Source organism: Zalophus californianus, chromosome 5 (genome assembly GCF_009762305.2).
Source record: "Zalophus californianus isolate mZalCal1 chromosome 5, mZalCal1.pri.v2, whole genome shotgun sequence".
NCBI lineage: Eukaryota > Metazoa > Chordata > Mammalia > Carnivora > Otariidae > Zalophus > Zalophus californianus.
The window spans coordinates 129,571,969-129,596,083 of record NC_045599.1 but is presented as its reverse complement, the minus strand read 5'-3'; the positions used below and the strand labels follow the sequence as shown (position 1 = coordinate 129,596,083).

The following is a 24,115-nucleotide window of genomic DNA, read 5'->3' as shown; positions in this document are numbered from 1 at the left end:
AAAGTAAAGAAACATGCCAACGGCCACAGAACTTATTAGAAGCACAGAAGAAACAGACACTAGATTTCCTGACTCCAAAGTTTAAAGTTATTTTATTTTTTGAATGAGAATTGATTTAGTTATTGCTCCCATACTTCAGGTGATTACCAAATCCACATTTCTAATCCCCATACTATTTCAGAAGAGGATTATTTCTCCATTTATACTCAGAATTTTTAAAAAATTTAGCTCATCAGAAATCATTGATATAAAGATGTGAAATAGTATAGAAGAGCACCCCTTGAAGTATATGGAAACCAATATTTATAAATGAATGGTTAATTAAGCCACCTTTAAAAGCAACGTGAGGGGCACCTGGGTGGTACACTCGCTTAAGCGTCCAACTCTAGGTTTCAGCTGAGGTCATGATCTCAGGGTCTTGAGATGGAGCCCCGTGTTGGACTGACCCTGTGCTCAATGCAGAGTCTGCTGGAGACTCTCTCTCCCTCTCCCTCTGCCCCTCCCCTCCTCTCTCTCTAATAAATAAATCTTTAAAAAATAAAAAAGTAAGGTGAATTTAGGGTCTGCTCTGATTATAACAAAATGTGTGACTTGCAGGTGCTGTTTCTCTTATCCACGTGGGCAGTTTAAAGGTGGTGCATGTGATGAAAAGCGAAAAATCTGACAAGGCAAATGCACAGTATTCATTTTAAAACTCACGTGCACAAAAGATATATATTAGAAGAGTCACAGAGGAATCCATAGTTCTTTGGCATTGGGATGAAACATACATTCCTGTTTCACTGGAAATTCACTTTATCAAGGGACAGTCTGCCCTCTCTCTAGTCCAGGGGAAAAAAGCACGTGATTTTAACACAGACAATTCTTCAAATAGTCTTTTAGATAAATGAATAGAATTTTACTGTCTTTCTCTTTTTATTCACATCAATTTGTCACTTGTGAATTTTTCTGCAAAAGGGGAAATGAATTGGAGCAGCAGGTCTCAAAGTATAGGCTAATGAACACTCAGTCCTCTGGGGGTAAAAAAGGGGTCCACAGATGTAGCAGTCTGTGAAATGGTGCTCTTGGGATCTCTGTCCTAGGCTCCACCACACACTTTAGCATCATCAAGGCTAAGAGAAGTTCTGTGGTTAAAAAGAAAGAAAAACACTCTTCCCCTTTGTTTAATCCAGAACTACCCAAGTGATTTGATCAGAATTTTTTTCCTCCATAGCATCGATAAAGATCCCATGGAACTTGATTCCTGTGGAACACACTTTTAGGAAATACCAGCTTTGTATGTTCTTTCTTCAATCTGGGGAAAAAGGGAGAAGCAAACAGCGTTGCAGACAGAAACATTGGTTCATGGAGAGCAGCGAGGGAATATTTTCACCAACATCAGCGCCTGAGGCATCTTGACCTTCACTTAGAGACAAAGTGTGGTAGGACACAGCCAGATCATTGAGGTCATTCCGAGAGTAGAAAATATGATGCTGAGTGAATGACACCTTCACCTTATATCCCATGAAGCTCCATCAAGAACTCCTCCCTCCCTCTTTCCCTTATGAAAACCTCAATCTTCTCAGCCGACCAACTGCCAAGAAAAAAACACAGCAATTTTTGTCTACTAATATGAACTAGTTTCTCCCACAATTAGAAAGCATAATGCTACTGGGTGATATGCACAACTAATGAATCGTTGACCACTACATCACAAACTAATGATGTACTAGATGTTGGCTAACTGAACATAATAAAAAAATAAAGTAAAAGAAAAATTTTAAAAAAGCATAATGTTAGGATTCATTCTGATTATTCTCCATGCTCATCTGGCAACACACAGTGAAAAGTAGAGAGTGTGTGACTATAGTGTCACTCTAACTTGTGTTTAATGGAGTCAAACGGTATGAAATGGTTTTCTTTTTCTTCGATTGCTACATTCTTTCATGCTCTCTTGAGTCTTTCTTTCCCACCCCATTTATCTTGGGCAACTTCCATAAGTTTCTGGTCACCTTGCTATCTTAGAGTCCAGGCGAGTCCTGTCCAGTTGGAAGTTCCAACGTCAGATCTGACCGCAACCTCTCTCACTGCCTTGGCCTCAGTCAGGCTGCAGTGCCAGGAACGTGGGTTGGACCCAAGTTATTTCCCTCTGCCCCGTTGCCACCAGTCTTCTTGTTCTCGACCTTCACTGCCAAGTGCAGAGAAGAGAGAGATGGACGAAGCATGTGTCTCTTGTCTTACTGGCCACGGTGTCTCTCGACCATCAGCACCATCTGTGGGGCAGACATGCAAATAAAGCTCTGCCATGGGAACCAAGTGGGAGTGTTCCAGGCATCCAACAAGGGTCCCTCAATTGCAGTTTCTTAGGGTGAGAGGTCCACTCCGGCTCAACCTCTTCCAACCTTTGCGTTTGGATCTCCTTGCGGTCTCTTGCTGTTTGGATCCCCTCAACCGGAGAGCATTCCTCTTGGATAGAATACAGGCATAAAGGCTTGTGGTCAGGCTTTCTTCTGAAGTGTGCCATTAACTCATGGGAGAATCGTGCTTTTCAGGGGTTTGTAATTATTGGGGGTAACGTCAGCTGCTATGAGATAAATCTGAAATTTTCAGTGGCTTAACCCAGAAGACATTTATTCCTTTTTAAGATAAAGCCCAAAGAGAATGTCCTTGGACTGATGATGTCCTCTGATATCCTGGCCCCTTCTGTCTTACAGCTCTGCACTCCTCCAACGCCCTGGGATTCTCAGCACTCAGCTTTAGAGGAAAGAGGGCACGGGCGATTACACGGGACGTTTTCATAGGCTAGGCCTGCAAACAGCTTATAACGCTTCCCTCACGCTCCACTGAAGGATCCCGGTCCCATGCTCGCATCTAGCTGTGGGGCAGGCTGGACACTACAACCTAGCTCTGTGCCTAGGAGGAGACAGGAGACGCTTTGGTGATACCACCGTCTCTGCTATAGGGTTGTTCTCCTCTCCTTTCACTTCTCTTACCACCTTCCACGGTAGGACTGGGTGTCATTGAAGAGAATCCCGGTGATTGTCTTAGCCCCACTATAGGCCACCAACTTTCTCCCCCTAGATAATCAGACAGAATCCCACCACGCAGTGACCCCCTAGATAATCAGACAGAATCCCACCACGCAGTGACCCCCTAGATAATCGGACAGAATCCCACCACGCAGTGACCCCCTAGATAATCGGACAGAATCCCACCACGCAGTGACCCCCTAGATAATCGGACAGAATCCCACCACGCAGTGACACCTTTTTTCCCTGTCGGCCCCGTGGCATATGGAGCCCCAAAACCAAGTGACAGTCTCCACATTCAATTAAGTGGACCTATTGTTATGTCCCTGAGTGGAGGCCATTTTTTTTTTCATCCTGAGATCTTTGAATGAGCAAAGCTCAAATCTGTGAGATTGGAAAATAAAATATTTCTAAGTGAGATTTAGACATAATAATGAGAGCTGCCATTCTACTCCAGGAATTCTCTTTATGGAGAAACCACCACATCTGTTATTCACTAGATCAGAGCATCCTGTAGGACAGTAACCCAATCTCACGATGATGTCTCCCAATTGCCTCTGTAACTGAGTTTTCAATTGGCCGACCCACCCTATAATGAGGTACATGGTAACATCAGAAAATCCCATGGGCATTCACCCAGTGCTTGACTTATTTTTTCCTGTAAAAGAAGTTTCTTATTCAAAGCAATATTGGGTGGCTTACTATGATGGCAGCAAATATGGCAATGTAAGTCCATGGATGGTAATAGTGGCAGGATCATGGTGTGCATGGAAAGCAAATCTATACCCAGGATAAATGTCTATTCCAGGAGGGCAGAGATCTGATAGAACTGAACTACAATCAAGTTACTTCCTGGTCCTCCTTACAGAATGGGAAGAACTTTTTGGATTTTGTTGACAATATATACCATATTTCAACATGATGCTCCAATCCATTCTTTGCTGAAGCTATAAAGCTTTGAAGAAGTCCCAGGCAAGCAAAATCTCTCTACTCCTATCAGTTTGCAGGACGATTCAATTTTACCAGCCCCACAGAGAAAATAACCACAGTGTGTATTACCAGACCTGTGGACTCATTGGGCCCACTGAAAGTGGGCTCGATCCCAAATTCCACTTTCCCATTGACTTCCATTAAACCTCCATCATGACCCGTGCACCACAGTGGTGTCGGAGCCCCAGGATTAACTTCAGCTCAGAGCCAGTGTCCACATGTCTACCACAGCTCAGTTACTGAGTATATAGTTGGAAGAGATAAACTCAAGAACTGAATCTCTATGGTAGCTCCCTGATTCCTGGAACGGGAGCATTGTAATAGAAGGCATCAAGTGGAAGTCAGTGGAGATCCCTCTCTCTAACAAAGTAAACCAAAAGTAATACCACACCAGTGGAGTTTCAGAGATAGGCCACCGTCCAAAGTGTGAAGAATTTGGGATCTCTCTCTTTGAGCAAAGTAATTCTAGTAAATGGCTACAAGACCCTTGGGGAAGGCTAGGGTCTATAGAGGGTGTGAGCTCAAAGATTTCAAACCTCTTCTTCTTTCAGAGTTACTAGGTCTAGGAATTGCCTCAAGTCTTAGAATCTTGTTAGTGGCTTAGTCTCTACATGGGGTGAGTCTCCTGCCAAATCTGTGAAGTTTTTCAGCTCTACAGATCAAGGAAGAATTAGTAAACTACCTATTTCAGTCCTAAGATTTCCGTGATCCATTAGCCACCACCAAAGCTTTCTGCGGGTCACCCCTCTTGGATCACCACTCTGGCCGAGGTATCTGTCATGATGCCATGCCCACCTTGTCTCTCGAAGTCATATATTGCACATCGCCTCTGCCATCCTGGCAGCATATGGTCACTGTGGCAACTAAGAAGTCCATTTCAAGAGTAGCATTACCATATTCATCACCAGCCTACAGAGAACAACTCCTTGGCACTTAGCAAAAATTCTGATATACTTTCTCAATATATTAAGGAAAGGAATATTCTCTGGGACACCTAGAGGTGGCTGGGACGCTGTCTAGTTAAGGTGGATGAACAGGAACAAACTATAACTCCAACTTCAACTTCCCCTCTCCCTAAATCTTTGGGTTCCTTCTACTGTGTTATACCAATGACTCTCCAGCCTCTCAACTTCTTCAACACTGGGGACACTGAAGCCAGTTTTGAGTCAACCGACCAAGCAAACAGAACCCAGAATATCTGGTAAGTGCACACAGGCCCAGGCTACACGTGTGTTCCTCCTTACCTGCTATAACACCCTTAGGATCCATTCAGGCACATATTCCTCAAAATCGTGCAGTTCTTTTCTGTGAGAGACTTCTTATGTTGGATCTGATTTTGTAATTGGCCCCACGGAGGCCACTGAGGTCCACTGCTGGATACAGGTCTAGAGGCAATGATGCTTGGTAAGGCGGGGGGGGGGGGGGGACATGAGGAGAACTGTCATCCCCTTGCAGGGTAACTATCCCAATTTGGGGTAACGAGGCTGTCTTCAATCAAGATTGTTTCTGTCTCAAGAGACAGAGGAGGTGCCGCTTTTTCCAGCCAGGGAGACACAGGGAGCAACTGAGGTTTGGGGATATTCAGGTCATCTGAATCTTCAGTGTCTCAGAAGATTTTAGTGAAAATAGCTCTTTCAGTTTCTTTGCAGCCCCCTCCTCCCAAGGATTCAGACCTGAGTCCCTAAGGGGACAAATCCAAATGGCAGCATCATGCTGCACTCCGAATCTTCCTTCTCATGTGATGGCTGAGGCTTCATTACAGGTTCAAGCTTGTCTGCCTGACACTTCCCTCCCTGAAGACAATTTCTTTCCTGGGAGGCATCATGGTGTCTCATGCCCGCAGACTGCGGGCAGGCTGACCCCTAAGAATCTGCCAGGCACATCTAGACCAATTAGAATCCCAGAGGTAACCACAGCTCATGCTCAAACCTGGACCTCTGCTACACAACTTTAAAACAAACCAGAATCTTATCTACTCTCTGGTCCACATAATCAAAGGCACCTCGTGAAAATGTGCAAAGGAAATGTTTGCTTCAGACTGCACTTACAGGGTTGGCACCAAGCCTATAAATAGCACTTTTAAAGGAAAAGTTCACAATGTGAATTTGATACAGTTTTAAAGTTCATTTCTTTTTATGACAGTTTCAGACTGATTTTGTACAGACTTGTTTTTATGGCCAAATCAAACTCGAAGTGCTGGATTACCTGCCAGAGAAGATAAACGTGTTGCAGTGACTTAATTTTGATGACATATTTATATATTTTTTAATTTTAGTTATCATGGAAAGTTTGCTTATTTTTCCCAACTGAATTAAGCCAGGTTTGTGTCTAACCCAGTTCAAACTCAGTTACCAAGATAACACGGGCAACAAGGATGTGGGTTCAACTCCCATCAGGTGCTGAACTCATAAATGGCCCGAAGGCCCGCCTCACCAGGTGGGGAAGATAAAAGGGGATCAGAGCGAGGATTTGGAGAGGCGATTACCAGCAGGCTCTGTTGTTGCCAAATCCGAACCCTCCTTTGTAAGAGAGGCTGCCACCTTCCAATCCTAAACCTAATCAAGAGAGTGAACTTCAGTCTTAAAAGAGACATGCACCCAACCACCCAGATTGTTGTGAGAGGTGCCCCTGCAGCTAGGACACACAAGAGGGCCTGGTTCCTGACTCACGCTGGAGGGAGGGAAAGCAGACCTCGACTGAGGTCTGAGACAGGGGATGCCTCACTATTTAGGTGACAGAGCTGGGGCATTCCAAGGAGTTTGTCAGGACATGGATGTGAGTGTTTCCTGGGGATACATAAGGGCCAAAGGGGAAACATACCAGTAGGGGGTGGGGGAGTCATCAGGCTTCATACAATAGAGACGCCTGGAGGAGCCAGGAAGAGTGTAAGAGTGTTCAGAGGCTGTGAACGGTCCTCTTAGGCCATCCTGAATAGACCATATATGCCTGGAGCAAGGGAGCTATAGAGGAGGGGCCAGAAGTAAGGGACCTCTGAGGAGCCCATCAAAGTCCCCCAAGAGAGGAAAGTCCATTTTAATCATATACCTGAGCCACCCAGAAACATCAGCTTCAACAACTTGACAGCCCAGAAAGCATAAAGTACTGTCTCATTACCTTACCTTTCCTCCCCACGAACAACGTCGACTTTGACAGGAGCCTGACACTGAAGCTAATGAACTGGGGGCTCGGGGCTGGGAGACTGGGAGAAGAGCCATGCCCCTTCCTCCACCACATACTTCCAACAGGAAGCAAGCCCGAGCAGAGAAGGGAAGATTTACACTAAGATAAGTTTGGTTTGATCATCACATGTGTATGACAGTCTCATCACTGAATTGAGACAAGAGCCCATCTATGAAATAAGAAAGGCCAAATATGTCATGGGCCCCCAAAACAAGTAAATAATACTTTCACTGCATAAAATGTAAACAAACAGCGGGAGGTAAGTTTAGTCATCACAGAGGTTGCCCTTATTCTCTCTCTTTCCCACGCTCTCTCTTCTTCCCTCTATCTATCTTATGGGCCTTTACCCAGGATGAAATGTTAGTAAGTACCATCATTATCTCTGTAATTTCTTCAACTTGTGTGGCCCAGCGCACGGGGTTAAAAAGGCTAATGGTGAACAGAGGACACTGTGGAATTTTATTTTTAAGTTGGATAGTTGTTTTAAACAGCAGGGTACATGTACCTTCAAATCTGTATTCTTGTATCCTTTGGGTAAATACCCAGTAGTGCAATTCCTGGATAATAGGGAACTTCTATTTTTAACTTTTTGAGGAAATTCCACACTGTCCTCCCCAGGGGCTGCACCAGTTGGCATTCCCACCAATGGCGCAGGAGGGTTCCCCTTTTTCTGCATCCTTGCCAATATTTATTGTTTGCTCTGTTGTTAATATTAGCCATTCTGACTGGTATAAGGTGATATCTCACTGTAGTTTTGATTTGTATTTCCCTGATGATGAGTGATATTGAGCATCTTTTCATGTATCTGTTGATCATCTGTAGGTTTTCTTTGGAGAAATGTCCATTCATGTCTTCTGCCAATTTTTTAACTGGATTGTTTTTTGGATATTGTTTTATAAGTTCTTTACATATTTTGGATACTAACCCTTTATCTGATATATCATTTGCAAATATCTTCTCCCATTCCACAGGTTGCCTTTTAGTTTTGTTGACAATAGCCAATTTATGGGAAGAGCCCAAATGTCCATCAACTCATGAATGGATGAAGAAAATGTGGTGTATATATATATATATAATGGAATATTACACGACCATAAAAAAGAATGAAATCTTGCCATTTGCAATGACATGGATGTAGCTAGAGAGTATTATGCCAAGCGAAATCAGCCAGTCAGAGACAGACAAATACCATCTGATTTCACTCATATGTGGAATTTAAGAAACAAAACAGGGGGGTAAACAGAGAGGCAAACCAGGAAACTGACTCTTAACTAAAGAGAACAAACTGAGGGTTACTGGAGGGGAGGTGGGCGGGGTGATGTGTTAAATGGGTAATGGATATTAAGGAGGGCACTTGTCATGAGCTTTGGGTGTTATATGTAAGTGATGAATCACTAAATTCTACACCTGAAACTAATTTTACACTATATGTTAACTAACTGGAATTTAAATAAAAACTTGAAAAAGAAAAAAAAAGTTGGATAGCTGTTTAACCTATCAGAGTGACAGAAGGTTGAGAACTACTACAATGATTTTATTATTTATATCATGAAATTATTTATTTGTGAAACAATGATTTATTATCATCTTAGATTTTTTACTTATAAGAATTGTTATTTAGCCTCAGCAAAGATCCGGTTGTCTACGTACCCAGGCACCCACAGCATGTTTTTATCTTCCTTCCCACTTAATCTGCAAAATTACCCACAAGTTTTTCCGAGACTTAGAGGATGAGATTCAGCATATGCCATAATTTCTAGAGCAACCCTCCTGACTCTAAGACTATCTTAATATTTTCCTTAAAGGACACCAAAATAGGGATGGGTAGGGGCCAACGCAGAGTGGCATATATTTTGCCATTTAATATCTTTGACTTAATTTTTTTCACTAACGAATGAAAAGTTGTTCTCTCCATCCCCTTCCCCCACCCCCATTGCACCCTATTTCTCAGCCAAATCAGCCAAAATTTTAAATTAAAATGGCAAGGAGATTCCATAAGAAAGAACCTACCCTGCCTATATTTCACTTTAGAATGAGATGGAGTGGTCAGAGAGAGGGAACTCTGCCTACCATCAGTACAAGGGCACTAGAAAGCAGAGTTTATGGATGTCCAAGTAGTCTGATGTTTGTCCTGTGTGCCCCAGGCCGGCCATTCTCGTGCCCCACAAGGTCCCAGAGGTCGGGCAAAGCCACCGTGTGAAGGTAACACCTGAGTATCAGGTTTATAAGATTTGACAGGCAAAAAATGACTTTGGTAACAAAACAATTTAGATCTATTATTAAGTAGAAGGCAAATTACACTTGAGTATTTGAAATAAAATTGAAGACTTAGATAAATTTCACACATTGGGTCCTGCCTTCATACCTCCAAGGGATCTTTATTCAGTACATTTCTGCAGAAAAGTTTGAGGGGCAAGTTGCTACCATATCTGAAAGGTTATGATGGAAAAGAAAAGCATCTCAAAAGCTATCAGTCCCTCAGACCTTCACCAAAATATGATCTCATAATAGCTACCATGTATCTACTCCCTCTGTACACCCAGGTATTCCATCTCCACCTTAATACCCTGGGACCTGAACATGATCATCCTCAGTTTAAAAAGTGAAAAGGCTAGGGGCACCTGGGTAGCTCAGTCAGTTAAGTGTCTGCCTTCGGCTCAGGTCATGATCCCAGGGTCCTGGGATTGAGTCCCATGTCGGGCTCCCTGCTCATTGGGGAGCCTGCTTCTCCCTCTCCCTCTGCCTGCCACTCCCCCTGCTTGTGCTCCCTCTGTCTAACGAATAAAATCTTAAAAAAAAAATGAAAAGGCTAAAACTTTAAAAGGTTATCTAACAGGTCGAAAGTCATATGAGTAAATAAAAATTTCAACCTATACCTGGCTGATTGCAAAGCCCAATCTCTTAGCTGGAATGCTCTGGCTACTTCTATCTGGTGGCATATTGGTTTGCTATTCCCACACCAACTGGAGAGGGCTGCCTCAGACAGCCAGGGATGCTGTGGCAGGTGGCTTGGTGTCTCACAGGGCAATTGCAATAACAGTCTTTCATCAAACAGATAAAGTGCCAAAGTCATTTCTCTTTAGTTATAAGCAGTGGGAAACATCGTGCGTGCAGACAGCAATCTGTTGAGCTATGAAAAGTGGCGGTTCGTTCTATTTTTTAGAAAATATTCACAAAAACAAATATTCTTCAGTTGGTGGGAGCATTTCAAGACATGGAAAATTTCAAAGCACTTGCTTATAGAATTTATGACCTAAGTTTCACGATGCCTCCTATCTTGTTCTTAGGAGTTTTTCAAGTTTATAGAGTGTGGCTTACTCTAATTGTATTAGAAAAATCAAAGATCCTATAAAACTGACCAGCAACCTAAACAGATATAACCAGGGAAGACAGATACAACTAGAGAAAGAGTTGTGAGAGATTATTTATTTTGCTAAAATCTTATTTTAGGGATTTTTCCATACGGTTCGACGTAGGTTAGTTTTTTTAAAAAACTAAAAGGCTGTCTTACATAAACAAAGGTGCCTAGCCAACATGAGGAAATTGTTTTAAAGGTTTGAATTAAATATGCATGCTATATATTTCTTCTTTTAAGCAATTACGCTATTCACTCTGGCCTGGGAGGCTTTCTTCCTAATGATATTAAAATGAGGGAAAAGATTCATTGGCATGAATACGATATTTAACTGTTCAAATTAAAAGCAGACCTCAAAGCAGTCTTTCAAAGAAAGTATTTGAAATAACTTTTCTGTGAACTAAGCTGGTCATGACTTGGGGGGAGAAAACACTTCTCTGTCCTTTTTCCACTCTTATCCAACTCCTTTGGGCCAAGGCAGTCCTTGCTAATCATACATATTTTATTTTCATCCAACTTACCAGGCACCTTAATTTAAAAAAGAATCCCATAGTAAAGTACTTACTCAACACGATGAAAGTTCCCCTTGCTTGTGCGATTTCTATTTCATGACAGCCTTCACTTTATACAGTTCTTTTCATCTCCTTACTTTAAGGACTTGTTTTAGACTATAATTATTCTTGAGACTCCAGGTTAACACAACCATTAAATCTTGGAAAGGTAGATGATAAATTGGAGGCTAACAAGTTGTACTGATCTTTTTCTGAGAATTCTTCTTGTTTGAACTCAACCACCATAAAGCAACATGAAGAAACATCTACATTCTGGAAAGCAACACACACACACACACACACACACACACACACACACACACACACACACACACACACACACACACACACAATTATACTGCCCCCCAATCTACATATTATAAAAGATTGTAGATTGTCTCTTGAAAATAAGTCATTTCAATTGGCTCTTGGCAGGTGATTTTGGGAAAAAATTCTAAATAAGACATGTCATAGTTTACAGATTGCACATTTGGTGGCTTTAACCATTTTGAAATGATCTTCATCTTCCCTTCCATCTCTCCAATGGGAAATCATTGATTGGTGTTCCTTTAAAATAAAGGTAACATGGAATGCAAAGGGCTTTTCTTTTCTATAGATAAAAATCCTTAAGTAAGATTATTTTCATCTTCATTTTCAAAAATGACACTTCAGAACTTTATCAAAAATTCCAGAGCAAGCAAAATAGAGATTGTACCCAATTCCCTCTTTTCCCATATAGCTAAAACTGCATTTTATAGATATTTCAGTCCATATCCATCAAAAATTCCAGGAAAAAAATCCTGTATTGGGGACCTTTAATGCTGATCCTTTGCATCTTAATTAATGGTTGCCCATGACCCGGTGTACCAAATATTGCACCTCTGGCATTATTTGTAGTTGGCTGAGATTCAATTAATTGAAATTTCTTGCTGTTGCTAAAGAAAATGTGAAACAGAGTATTTACAATGATGGATACCTTATTTTTATTTACAGTCATCTGAAATAAATTAGACATCCGTGACAGTTGCAACATCTCCGTAAGGAGAGAATGTCAGAAGCACTTGACTCTCAAAGATGCCTTTAAAGCGTTTAAATATGTATCTATACATACATATTATGTACCTATTTTTTTTCTTCCTAAGGAAAAAAAAAAGCCCATATTACAAAAAACTTCTACAGTTTTGGAAAATAATAATCAGTCCCATTAAAGTCCATTAATCAGTTGCTAATCAAATAATTCCTAATCCTTCAAATGGAACTATAGCTGAGTTTGACAGTAATTTATAGGACTAAATTATATTTTGGCTTAGTTTTAATATCCAGAGAAACTCATTTCATAATTGGTAGGTGTGCAAACATGCTGGCACTTCACGTTCTTATTTTATTAGGAAAAATTCATTAGAAAATTCTATTTCCCCTGCCAGCTGAAATTGCAGAGCAAGTCAGTGGCAGGCTTAAGTATCAAACACGCCTGTTTCTAGATATAAAGTTTTCTTCTTTAAAAGAAAAATAATACATAGAAGAAAAAGGGTTTTGTTTTGCTTTTTATGTAGGCTGACTTTTATGGTATTTTGACTTCATGCTTTTTACTGATATTAAATGGCCCAAAGACGGCAGATCATTATAGTGCTATTCTTGCACTGCCTAAGATCAGCTCTCTGTAAGCAATGAAGGCACTTACCAAAAAGGAGACTAGCTCATATTCAATGCTGGTTACATGGCAACATGGTGAGTATTTTACGTACTGTATCATATTTAATTTTTATAACAAACCAGTCGAGGCTTATTAATTCAACTGTCTCGACGGGCCTGGAACTTCAAGTGAGAGACCCAGGGGAGACCTGATCCTCAGTCGCTGTCACTTCCCACACCAGCACAGGTTGTGGCTTCTTACAGGATTGGAGAAATTTGGTGATCGGTTTCAGCAATATGGGAGTAAACGATAATAGTGTGGGTTATGCTATTTAAGAGATTACTTTTCTTAATTATGGCAGTGATCGTTAATGGGATATATGCATTTCCTTTCTCCAAAAGATTTCAAAATTACTTCAGGTACCTCTCCTTCTGATTTTTCATAAAGCTCCTGGGATAGGGCATATCCCAGAAAGACTGATTTCATTTTGTTTTTCTAGTGAATTATCAAATGCTTTCCAATATCCATCTTAACCAACAGGGCAGTCATGGTTTACATTAATAGACAGGAAAAATTGGGATTCAAAAAAATAAATGAGGTCAAAAAGTTGGTGGTATATTAAAATTGGAACTAAAAACTCAATATCATGAAATTTTTTTGTCTCCATGTTACGCTTTTCCTATTAAAAAGTATTTTTCTGTAGCTTAAAACAATTAAAAGGCCATAAGTACCACCTGAATATTCTGATCATCTACCACGGAATAAATAAATAGATGCACGAAACTGAAAAGTGCTTGATTTGATGACTGCAGGACATCAAATAACAATGCACGATTATTTTGAACAACTTCCGGGGGGAATTAGTTTTCCACTGGCCTTCATTGTGTTCCTGTGCCCCACTGTTTATAGTTACACATGCACACTGTAACAGTGCAGTCCCTAAATTAGAAATTGAACTTCTTTGACAACTGCAGTAAAACTTGACAAAAGATGAATGTGATTTTTTTTTTGTTTCCCTTCTTCTTTCACTTATTTAAACATGTATTAATTAACTTGTTCTGGCAAGTGTTTAGTAAACATTGAACAAGGGTATTTCTTTAGTGGTATAATTAAAATTCCCTTTTAAAATGTTTTGCATGATATTTTATGTGCAATTTGACTCAAGTAAACAGAGGTTCTAATTAAAGTTTTTAAATGAAGGCAATCAAAATTGATAAAACATCCAGCAACCCATTCAAGCACATTGTCTTCCTGTCTATGCGAGTTTAATTTGAAGGTCAGTTAACATTAGCCTGGATTAGTGAAGATGCCATTATACGCACAAGTCTCCTTCGACTTCAGTCAGTCTCAGGGAATAAATCTTTAAACGTTACAGTGCCCTTTAAGTTGTTATACAGTATTTATTCAATTAAATGTCTTCTAAGTTATTACACCAGGATATTATGAGAAGCATCTCATTTAGGTTATGAATCCTCTGCAAATAAAATGTTACATAAAACACATTGAATGAATGAAGCTATCCAAACATCAAGTCAGGGTTCGATTATTTTTCCCATTATAACTTGATGTAAAGGGTTACACCTCTGTAAACAGTGCTACCCTTTGGGGTGAGAATAGCATGTAGTTTTTAGTGCTAACAGGCAAATGTCCAAAGCACATAAAAACACCTAAATCATTATCCCTTTTTGCTTGCCCGCGCTCTCGCTCTCTTTCTTTCTTTTTTTTTTTTTTTTTTTTTTAATTCATGAGAGACAGAGGGAGAGAGAGAGAGAAGCAGAGGGAGAAGCAGGCTCCCAAGGAGCAGGGAGCCTGATGCGGGACTCGATCCCAGGACCCTGGGATCATGACCCGAGCCGAAGGCAGATGCTCAACCATCTGAGCCACCCAGGCGCCCTCTCGCTCTCTTTCTTTCTCTCCCGCTCTCCCCTCCCCACCCTGTGTGTGTCTGTGTGTGTATATGTGTGCGTGTGTAGTGGGAAAGGTGAAGAGAGATGGAAAAAGAATTCATTTTGCCTGGAATGCATTGATTGACCTAAGTGAAAGATATTTTAAGGGAAGCTTCAAACTCCCCATCCGTAAATTATTCATACATTTTCCTTTTAGTGATGCTGTAAACAACTCCAAAAAGCAAAGCTATATATACAAGAATTGTTAGTAATTAATAAGTGACTTTCTGGCTCCCAAGATCATGGATGTCTCTAATGATCTTTTTTAATTAGCAAGGATTAAAACAGATTCCTCGGGATCATTTCTTCAGACTTCTGGGTTCTGCACCTTAGCTGTCCAGAGGGGGGAGCAGATAGTCATCCCCTCTGACTCTGCACCTTAGAACCTGGCCGCTCTGTAGCCTCTGTGAAAGAAAAAACGAGATAAAACATAACCCTGACTCCAGGGGGTGTCTGATGAATGCGGGGGCGGGGGGAAAGGGGTTTACTGAGCAAGTCTGCTGGGCTCTCACACTAAGCTACCTTTCCAATCTGCTTTTTATTATTTTAGTCATAAATGTGATAGTTGAGTCTCCATCTAACACTGCTTTGTGTTATTTCTTAATTTCTTTGGAATATGAAAGAGAAACCAGGTGCTATTTATCAGTTGCCTCCACTGAGACCCCGAAGTTTACTATTCCCAATTTGAAGATGAGAAAATTGAAGCACATCATATCAAGTCACTTGACAACCCCTCAAGACTAATGAGTATTGACGCTGGGATCCAAATGGGTGAACTGGCCCCAGTGTGCTTCCAGCCACAATGCCGTTCTATCCCTGGTATTAGCACATGGGCCTTAATTTCATACGTAAGCTCAGAGAGACAGAGAAGCTTGCCCGAGATAAAATGGGAAGAGAAACACACAATGGGACCCCAAACCCAGCCCTTCTAAAGAACACCATAACAACTCTTCACAGCCATGGTGCTCAGATTTATTCTACAGAGCCATGGCTTCTCAAACATTCAAGAGAATCTGCACATTTTCTTATTGATTCCGGGTCATCATTATGAATATCCATTGCTGGATTTGCCACACAGTAATACCCTCAAGTGCTGCCAAGAATTCATATGTTCACCCTGACAGTCATGAGTCTTACTGTCATTAATTTGGGTACTTAGTCATTCTTACACTCAGCCGCCTGTGCACTCATCCATACGTGCACTTCTATTACAGATGCTTACCTACTGTCACTCTGCACAGGCACTGCTCTCACAGAGCATCACTACTCCCCCAAGCCAGCCCCTGACTCCATCCTTTCTGTCTTAGGTTCTTCTGCTGGCCGTTTGTAGCCACTCTCTCTGCCCCTTTCCGCCACCCCCTCCTACTAAAATGGGTACTCCAGCCTCCAGCACTCCTTACACCATCCCTTTAATTTGCTGGGGATTTAGAAACCTGGTGATAAATTTGTTCAAATTTTGTCTGAAGTGAGAGTAAATAAAACCTAGATGCTGTTTCCATGAGCAAAATACAAATGAGATAGTGAATGTTATAGTTAAGAAGGAGCCTCTAGATTAGTGGGGCTTTATCCAGCTTCTGCCAACCACTAGCTGTGCACCCTTGGGCAAGGGATTCAGTCCCTCTAAACCTGTGTTTCTCATCTCTAAAGCAGAGGGTAAGGATGACAGTCTCCATCTCAGAGGATTGTTGTTTAAGACTTAAAAGTTTAGAGATCATTTATTCCATTACCTGGCACAGAGCAAACCTTTGCTTGCTGTTCTTATTTAGCTTATACACTCCATCACAACCATTTTACCTCTAGAAACCTGTATTGCTGTTAGAATTTTAGGGAAGTCGCGAAGACTCAAGTCTAAGGTCACAGCTGTACTGAGCACTGATCATGAGCTGTGACTCCTCAGGGTATGGTCAGAGCAAGGACCCCGGAGCGTGTGCCGAGGAGACGATCTGGTTTTATTACACGCTCGTGGTGTGACCTTGAACGAGTTACTCCACCTCTCCAAGCTTCAGTTTCTCATCTGCCAAAATTATGAGAAGATTATCCACCTCACAGAATGGGCATGAGAATTAGGTTACAAAATGTTTGTGGTGTCCTTAACACAAGTAAGGTCAGGGATGGAACACGGCAAATTCACCGGGTGTTCTTATTTATGAGTTAGACTTCATGTCATTGATAAAAGGTTTGGACATTACATCAGGAAAAATAAATACAACATCTCCACTCCTCATAACACTTTGCACCAGTATGAGCCTTTAAAAATCATCTGCGATGTGCCGAGTTTCACAGTAATTTACTGATAAACCCAACCACGTGATTCCTTTTACAATTTAATAAAGTTAAATCTGTTTTGAACTCCTCACACCCACTAAGGAACCCTTGCCTCCCGCCGGCCTGTAGTTCCCAGCCAATACGCTCAGGCTGCCCGTTCATCCAAGCTATTGAAAGAAGAGCAAACTCACTGAAATTGCTCACACTAATGGGCAAGTGGGTTTTGACATCTTGCAGTCTTATGGAAGCTTCATTGTTTTAAATGGCTATACATCCAAAAGAATTAATGGAGCTGCCAAACAGCCTAATTTACAAGCAGGATGTAATATGAAACCAAGTCTTTCATACATTTCTGCAACCTAGACATATAGTTTGCTACAGAAATTGTTTAAAATTCATGCTATGAATATCTAATTAAAGGTGTAAAGTGCATTCTCTTCTCTTTTGTTTCCCTGAGTAAATCTTTTGGGAAAAGACGGCATCCACAAGCTCAGACACCCTCAGAAGCCAGGCAATATGCACAAAGGAATGAAGCAAGCACTTGAATGGCATCATTAAGGATTGGTGGGGAAGCACCTAGAGCGCTTTGGTAGGGAGCTCCCTCCACTCCAGAAACAAAAAAAAAAGTCACCAGAACTTCTGCTCTTTCAAGTTAATCCAGAAATGAGCAAGCCCTGATCTTTAAAGATGGGCAGCTGATTTCGGTTGAATTTGTAAAAGGCAAAACAAGACATGCATAAGACACAAACTCTGCCCCTAGGATGGCCAATGTGTGTCCTTTCCTAAGAGTTTGGTTTTTTTTTTTTTTTTACAGTTTAGGTCATCGTGGCCATCTCAGTGTTAAGACCTCACATGAATTCATTCATTTTATCCTCACAGCCATCCTATGGAATAGGCACTGTTAATATCATTCCATTTTATAGACAAACAAATTGAGATCCCCAGCCAGTGTTGACTAGGGCTTGAGCTAATCCAGATGCACGGCGTGCCAGAGTCTGTTTTTGACCATACTCTGATACTTTCGCTCATGATAAAACAGGTTGGAATTTTTTCCCCATGTGGAAAAAGACCTTTGTCTTTATCCTCTGATTCAAGTTTTGGGTTTGTTTGGCTTTTTTTTGTCCCAAATGGATATTTCAAATCAACAAATATTCCTTGAGCCTCAACTACACATATAACACCATTTTATGTGCTGTAACACATTTGATTTTATCTTCATTAATGCAATGTGTGGAATATAATTTTAGAACGAGGGTAATACTGTTAAAATAGCTTCATCTGGAAATACATCGGTTTGCAAACAGATTGGCATATTATCCACAAATATAAACATTTACAAAAAAATCAGGCATCATTTGATGGCTGTTGCCATAATGATTCATTGGCACAAGAGAAAAGCTACGTGATGAGAGATGCCAAAGCTGTTTGACACATTTCAATGGAGTTCATTACACACATGAAACAGAACCAATTTTACTCAACAGTGACTTTGACATTTACAGAAAAATGAAATGGAGGTTTAGAAATGAAGACTTCATGTGAAATCTCTACCAAAAGTTTTAAATTGGTTCTGTCCTTATGCCACCACTTCTAGATCAGCCATGTTCTATAGACTTTTTATTCACAGCAGGTGGCAACTTATTCAAAACAGGGTTTCTTGGGAGATCGGGTAATTGATCTTGAACAAACTTAATTGGTTGTAAAACTCTTCTCTCAGAATAAAGAACATCTATATTTTTAAATATTTACTTGTAGAAAGGCATGTATGCCGTTGGCTTCACTCCGTTTAGTTCATCCTGATTTCACAGCTCTGCTTCTTGAATTTGTGAGGTTTTAATGGAGTAAATACCATCCTCATCACCGTTGCACCCAAGGACTGTGGGACTGGAGCGAATGCAGGCTTAGAGTTGGGATACAATAGAGTCAAGAGAAATGTTAAATAGTTGTAAATAACCAGCTGTTTTCTACTTCATTAATAATATAATATGAGAAAATGTACCAAAACTTAATTAAGGGATTTATATAATACATATTCTAAAGCATTGCTAATGGGGTATGCCAAAGGGTTAGGATGACTTATATGTAGATGATATTTTCAGAAATGTTTTTTGTGAGCAGCAGCATGCAAAATACCATGCTACAGCATTTATATGTAACACCATTTATTTGAAGAAACAATTTCCTACCAGATTTTAAAACATTCTCTTACTATGATAAATGGTTAAAGTATATTAATAATGTTGCTTTATTGAATACTTACTGTGCTTTCAATGCCCAAGTTAAGGCTCTGCATACCAAAAAATGAGTGTGCTTGGTTTAATTTGTAAGCCTAGATAGCATTATAGTATCGTTGCACTGATTAGAATTAATCAAGAATACCAGAACAAATGTATGCTAAGTCTGAATTCTAAAACTTTAAAGTAATTATATTGCTTTTAAATCTGCCTAATATTTACTTATTTGTTAGTCTGTAAATAGTATAATAAAATCAGTATCTCAAAACCAGATAACACAGTTAAGTCATTCAGACTGTTATCAAACATAAGTCACTAGAGAAGCAATTCAATCAATAGAGAGGTTTTCTAATTAGCATATTAATTATTTGCAAATGAAAGGTGATTCCAAAGTACTCTAGGGAACTCGAAGACATTGTAGTTTGTCTTCTCATTCTATATATCCCTATGAAATATTTTTACACTGGTAATTTCCAATAATCTAAGGGAAAAGGTTTTGCTAATCAAAGGAAAACTTTAGCCCAGCTTCTGCATTAATTATCACATATTCTAAACTGGTAGATTATGAATTAATGAGGCCTAGGTTCCTCCTAAATGGCATGCATTAAAAATAAGAGCTGGACTTGACTATGTACTCTTGTGAGGATGGGAGTATATATGCATACTGGCTGCCAGGGAAATAAAGTTACGAAGTAATGCAATGATCAATGCTATGTGGGCCTTGCCCCACTATCCACAAACATCTTAATTACCTTCTACACATTACTAAAAAGGGGCTTCTGTAAAGATTCAAACTATTTTTCTGGATCAACCACTTTTGCATATCAAATTTCAGAGCATACAAATGATTGCCTATAAGAAACGGAAATTCCCTCCAAAAAGCCAAATGCCAGCAAAAAAGAAAATAAAAAAGAGAGACGTGATCTATTAAGTAATCTTTTAAGTCCGTTGCTAAACTGTCATTAGGCTGCAATTAGGCAGCTCAAGTTTTATGTTTATAGTTTCTGATATTTCTAACCGATTTACTCTTAGTGCCATGAGGGGACGGGCGCGAAAAGGTGCAATATCTAGTTTGTTTTGCATTCTCTCCCCTCCCACTCTCTAATCTTCTGGTTCTTTCCTGATTGAATACCATGCCTGCTATTTTAAAATTCGGTGGCTAAGCATGACATACTTCTTTGTCTTTTTGGTTCACTTCTTGACATCTACAACATGAGCCAGCATACCTGATTACTACCTGCCATGTGGTTCCCCTGCATGTTGACTGCTCAGAAGTCAGCAGCCTTCCCATATTTGTCAAAGTGGTGCTACAGTGGGCCCTTTCCCTCCTTGACCGGTGGCCATGCCGCATCCTAAGAATCCTATTTTTTTGCATCTAAGGTTATGTTTGGAATATTTTTTTCATTTCATATTTTTTAGATTAAGTAAAATCTAAAATATATATACATCACTCATTTAAACTTCATCAAATTCTTATCCGATATAACAATAGAATAATAACAGCATGTTAATTACAAGATGACATGTTTGTCCAGTACCATTTTTACAAGGTCAAAATTACTATGTTGAAGGTAGTTCTGATTTTTTTTGTGTGAATAAAGTAAAGATGACTTTTAAAACCTTAACATAACAAAAGGGAAAGGGGAAAAAACACAGATTTTATGAATGAGTCCACCCTCCAGTGAACTTTCCTTTTTGCCCACATTCTTCATGCAGTCAGTGGGCATAAAGCTTCTGCCTTCTCTGTTTTTACACTATTACTGGGAAATCCTGAACTGAAGTCTACACAGAGGAAAACAACTAGCAAATGGCGTAATTCTGATTTTTAAAGTACTTCTGTTTTTTAATTTTAAAAGAATTTGACTCGCTCAGAAATGCTTCTAGAAAGATAAAAAAAGTATTCAAGCGTAAGAGGGAAAGCTACGCTATCCTTTGCAGACTTCTGCAGTGTGCTATAGAAGGATTCTTCATATGCAATACATCGTAGTAACAATAACAGTAGTAACAACAATTATAATAATAATAGCAGCTGATACTTATTAATACCTTACTAAGGTGCCAGGCGCTACTGTAAGTGCTTTGCATGTAATGGCTTAATCTTCACAACACCCGGTGAGGTACTTACTGTCATTATCCCCATTTACAGAGAAAGAAACTAAGGCACGGTGAGATTAAGCATTTTCCCAAATTCACAGAAACTAACAGACAGAGCCTGGATTTAAACACAGGCAGTCTGGTCCCAGCACTGATAATCTTCACCACTATGCAATCTTGCCTATTATGAAGTATTAAATGAGAATTGCTAAGTTAGACATTCAACAGTTCAGAGTTCATTGGAGTTTTTAAACTATGAATTTCACACAGAAGTCTATTCCTCTAAAAAGCTAACACTAAATATGAGTGGATCGTAGTAATTTTAGTAATTTTGCATATTGAGTTTTTAACAAGGACACACCCTGCCAAGTTGATAGAAAATGAGCTGGGTTATAGCAAATCTAGATGTTCTAGCATACTTGGAAACACTGCTTAAATTTGCATCACTTTAAAAGCTCATTACCAACTAAGCGGAAAAAAGAAAAGAAAAGAAAAGAAGGAAGGAAGGAAGGAAGGAAGGAAGGAAGGAAGGAAGGAAGGAAGGAAGGAAGGAAGGAAGGAAGGAAGGAAGGAAGGAAAGAAAGAAAGAAAGAAAGAAAGAAAGAAAGAAAGAAAGAAAGAAAGAAAGAAAGAAAAAGAAAGGAAATACTTGACATTTTGGTATCTGTGATATTAAAAAGAACTAATATTTAATATTCAAGTGGCAACAGCTTGTAGAGTTTCCACACAACGCCCACAGGGATCGATTTTTCTTTAAAAATGGCCTTTAGGAGTCTGCCTTTTAAACAGGTGACACATCCATTCTCTGAATCCCTCTTTCCTGCCAGCACCATGGGGCACACACTGAGTGCGGCAGCAGACATATAATTCTTCACTGCAGGATTTGTCTATGCAAATAACAGAGAATATGAGAAATTAAGAAAAATGTAATTTCTACTGACTCAACCTCAATGTAATCTCTGCTACCAAAAATGAATAGATGTCTTTAGAGGGCTTTTCTCCATATGCTCCCTCAATCCCCTTTATATACTATCCCTGAGAAGAGAAGACTCGTCATGGCCTAACTGATCATCAGTTATTCCACACCTGTACCAAGGCCACCTAATGACAAGTTACGGTTGCCTGGCGTTTTTCCAGCATGACTAATTGGCACAGTACTAATTTACTCACCTGTGGAATTTTCAACTTCCCCAGCCTGCTGTCAAGAAGATGCATAGTAATGGAATAAAGATTTAAAAATGCTGAACACTATGAAATATTTCACTGATATTCCAATAGAAAGCTTTTACTAAATCATGTGCTCGGTGGCAATGATTACTCGTTGCTGGGGTAAAAAAAAAAAAATCAGAACACTGGTCATATATACATTTCCCTGCTAGAATGATAGGAAACAAGTGAACACATTTTTCTGACATAAAGAAAAAAAAAATTCTGATCAGATTACCTAAAACATGTTTCTTTTGTCCTGCATGTATTTAGTGAACATACCAAAGTTAATTACTATTATGTTCTACATCACAAAGCACTTCATTTTTGTTAGTACTATTTAAGAAAATATTTTTCCCATATCGAATGGTACAGTGAAGGAGTGATTTGTTGGATTTTTTTTTCAAGAAATGTGGAAAAGTCTGGGATGGAGATATAGGTATGTATGACTAATTATGTGAAATAGTAAACCACATCGTAACATCTCTGCTAGACAATCTGGCCCAAGGAATTTTTTAATGCGAGGTTATGTTCTTGAAAATTAATATTTGGGACGCCTGGGTGGCTCTGTCGCTTAAGCGTCTGCCTTCAGCTCGGGTCATGATCCCAGGGTCCTGGGATCGAGTCCTGCATCGGGCTCCTTGCTTAGCGGGGAGTCTGCTTCTCCCTCTGCCCGCCACTCCCCCTGCTTGTGCTCTGTCTCTCTCTCTGACAAATAAATAAATAAAATCTTTAAAAAAAAAGAAAATTAATATTTGTCCTGGAAAATTATTAGACACAAGTATAAGAGCTGACTTTTCTGGAGATCCTGTAGTCAACTGCGTTCACTCTGATACTGAGATATATTTGATGCACCTGTGAAAATTATATAGAAATTGACCAATTTTTATACATATGCTTGCTTGCTTATGATACAAGTAAAATTTAGAGATGAAAGCCCAAGATTTCCTACAGAAATTTAAATAAAATTGCTCATTTAATTCCTATATTCTGTTATATATAAATTCTGTAGGTTGCTCATTCACCCATCCTATAGTGTTACTGGGTCGTATAAGGGGAAAAAAGCTTCCCAGGCAAGTTTGAGAAACCCTTTACTAAATGTAGGCTTGCATCACCGTTACAAAATTTCACTTTGGAAACTCCAATATGCTAGCATGCATTCGGAAGAGAAGACAAAGTGTGGTCTTTTCCAACCGTGCTTGACCCAGACCCATCTACCCCAACACATCTGTGAAGCCAAGAGTCTGAACAGGCTCTGCCCTGACTTAGGCTGATGATCCCAGGTCCTCAGTACATTCTAGTGAAACATCAACATTATCCGCTTTCAATCGAACTGCAATTGTGGGCGATATTCTTTGCCTCTGACTTGTTCATGAGGATAAATATGCAAATGGAATCCGAAACACAGACTCATTCCTTCTAACCAGATCTCAGCCCACATACTCGAGAGGAAAAAAAGAGTAGTGAAATAATCCACTCTGGCATGTTGACCTACAGCAACGCAATGGCTTAAAATAGGATTGTTAAGTGATAGAAAAGGAGAAGGGAAAACAGCAGCTTCCGACTCGGCACATGCCTTCCATTTAGCATATCTGAAAGAACGTTTTCCTCATTTCAAAATTGATAGCCAACTTATTTTTGTTGTTTTGCTAT

At 39.9% G+C, this 24,115-nt stretch overlaps 1 protein-coding gene across 3 annotated transcripts in view; it reads left to right on the top strand.

Annotated features, from left to right (window-relative positions):
- CDH6 (cadherin 6) overlaps nt 1-24,115 on the top strand; it is a 131,832-nt gene that overhangs the window by 52,986 nt on the left and 54,731 nt on the right. The gene's annotated exons all lie outside the window — the stretch shown is intronic.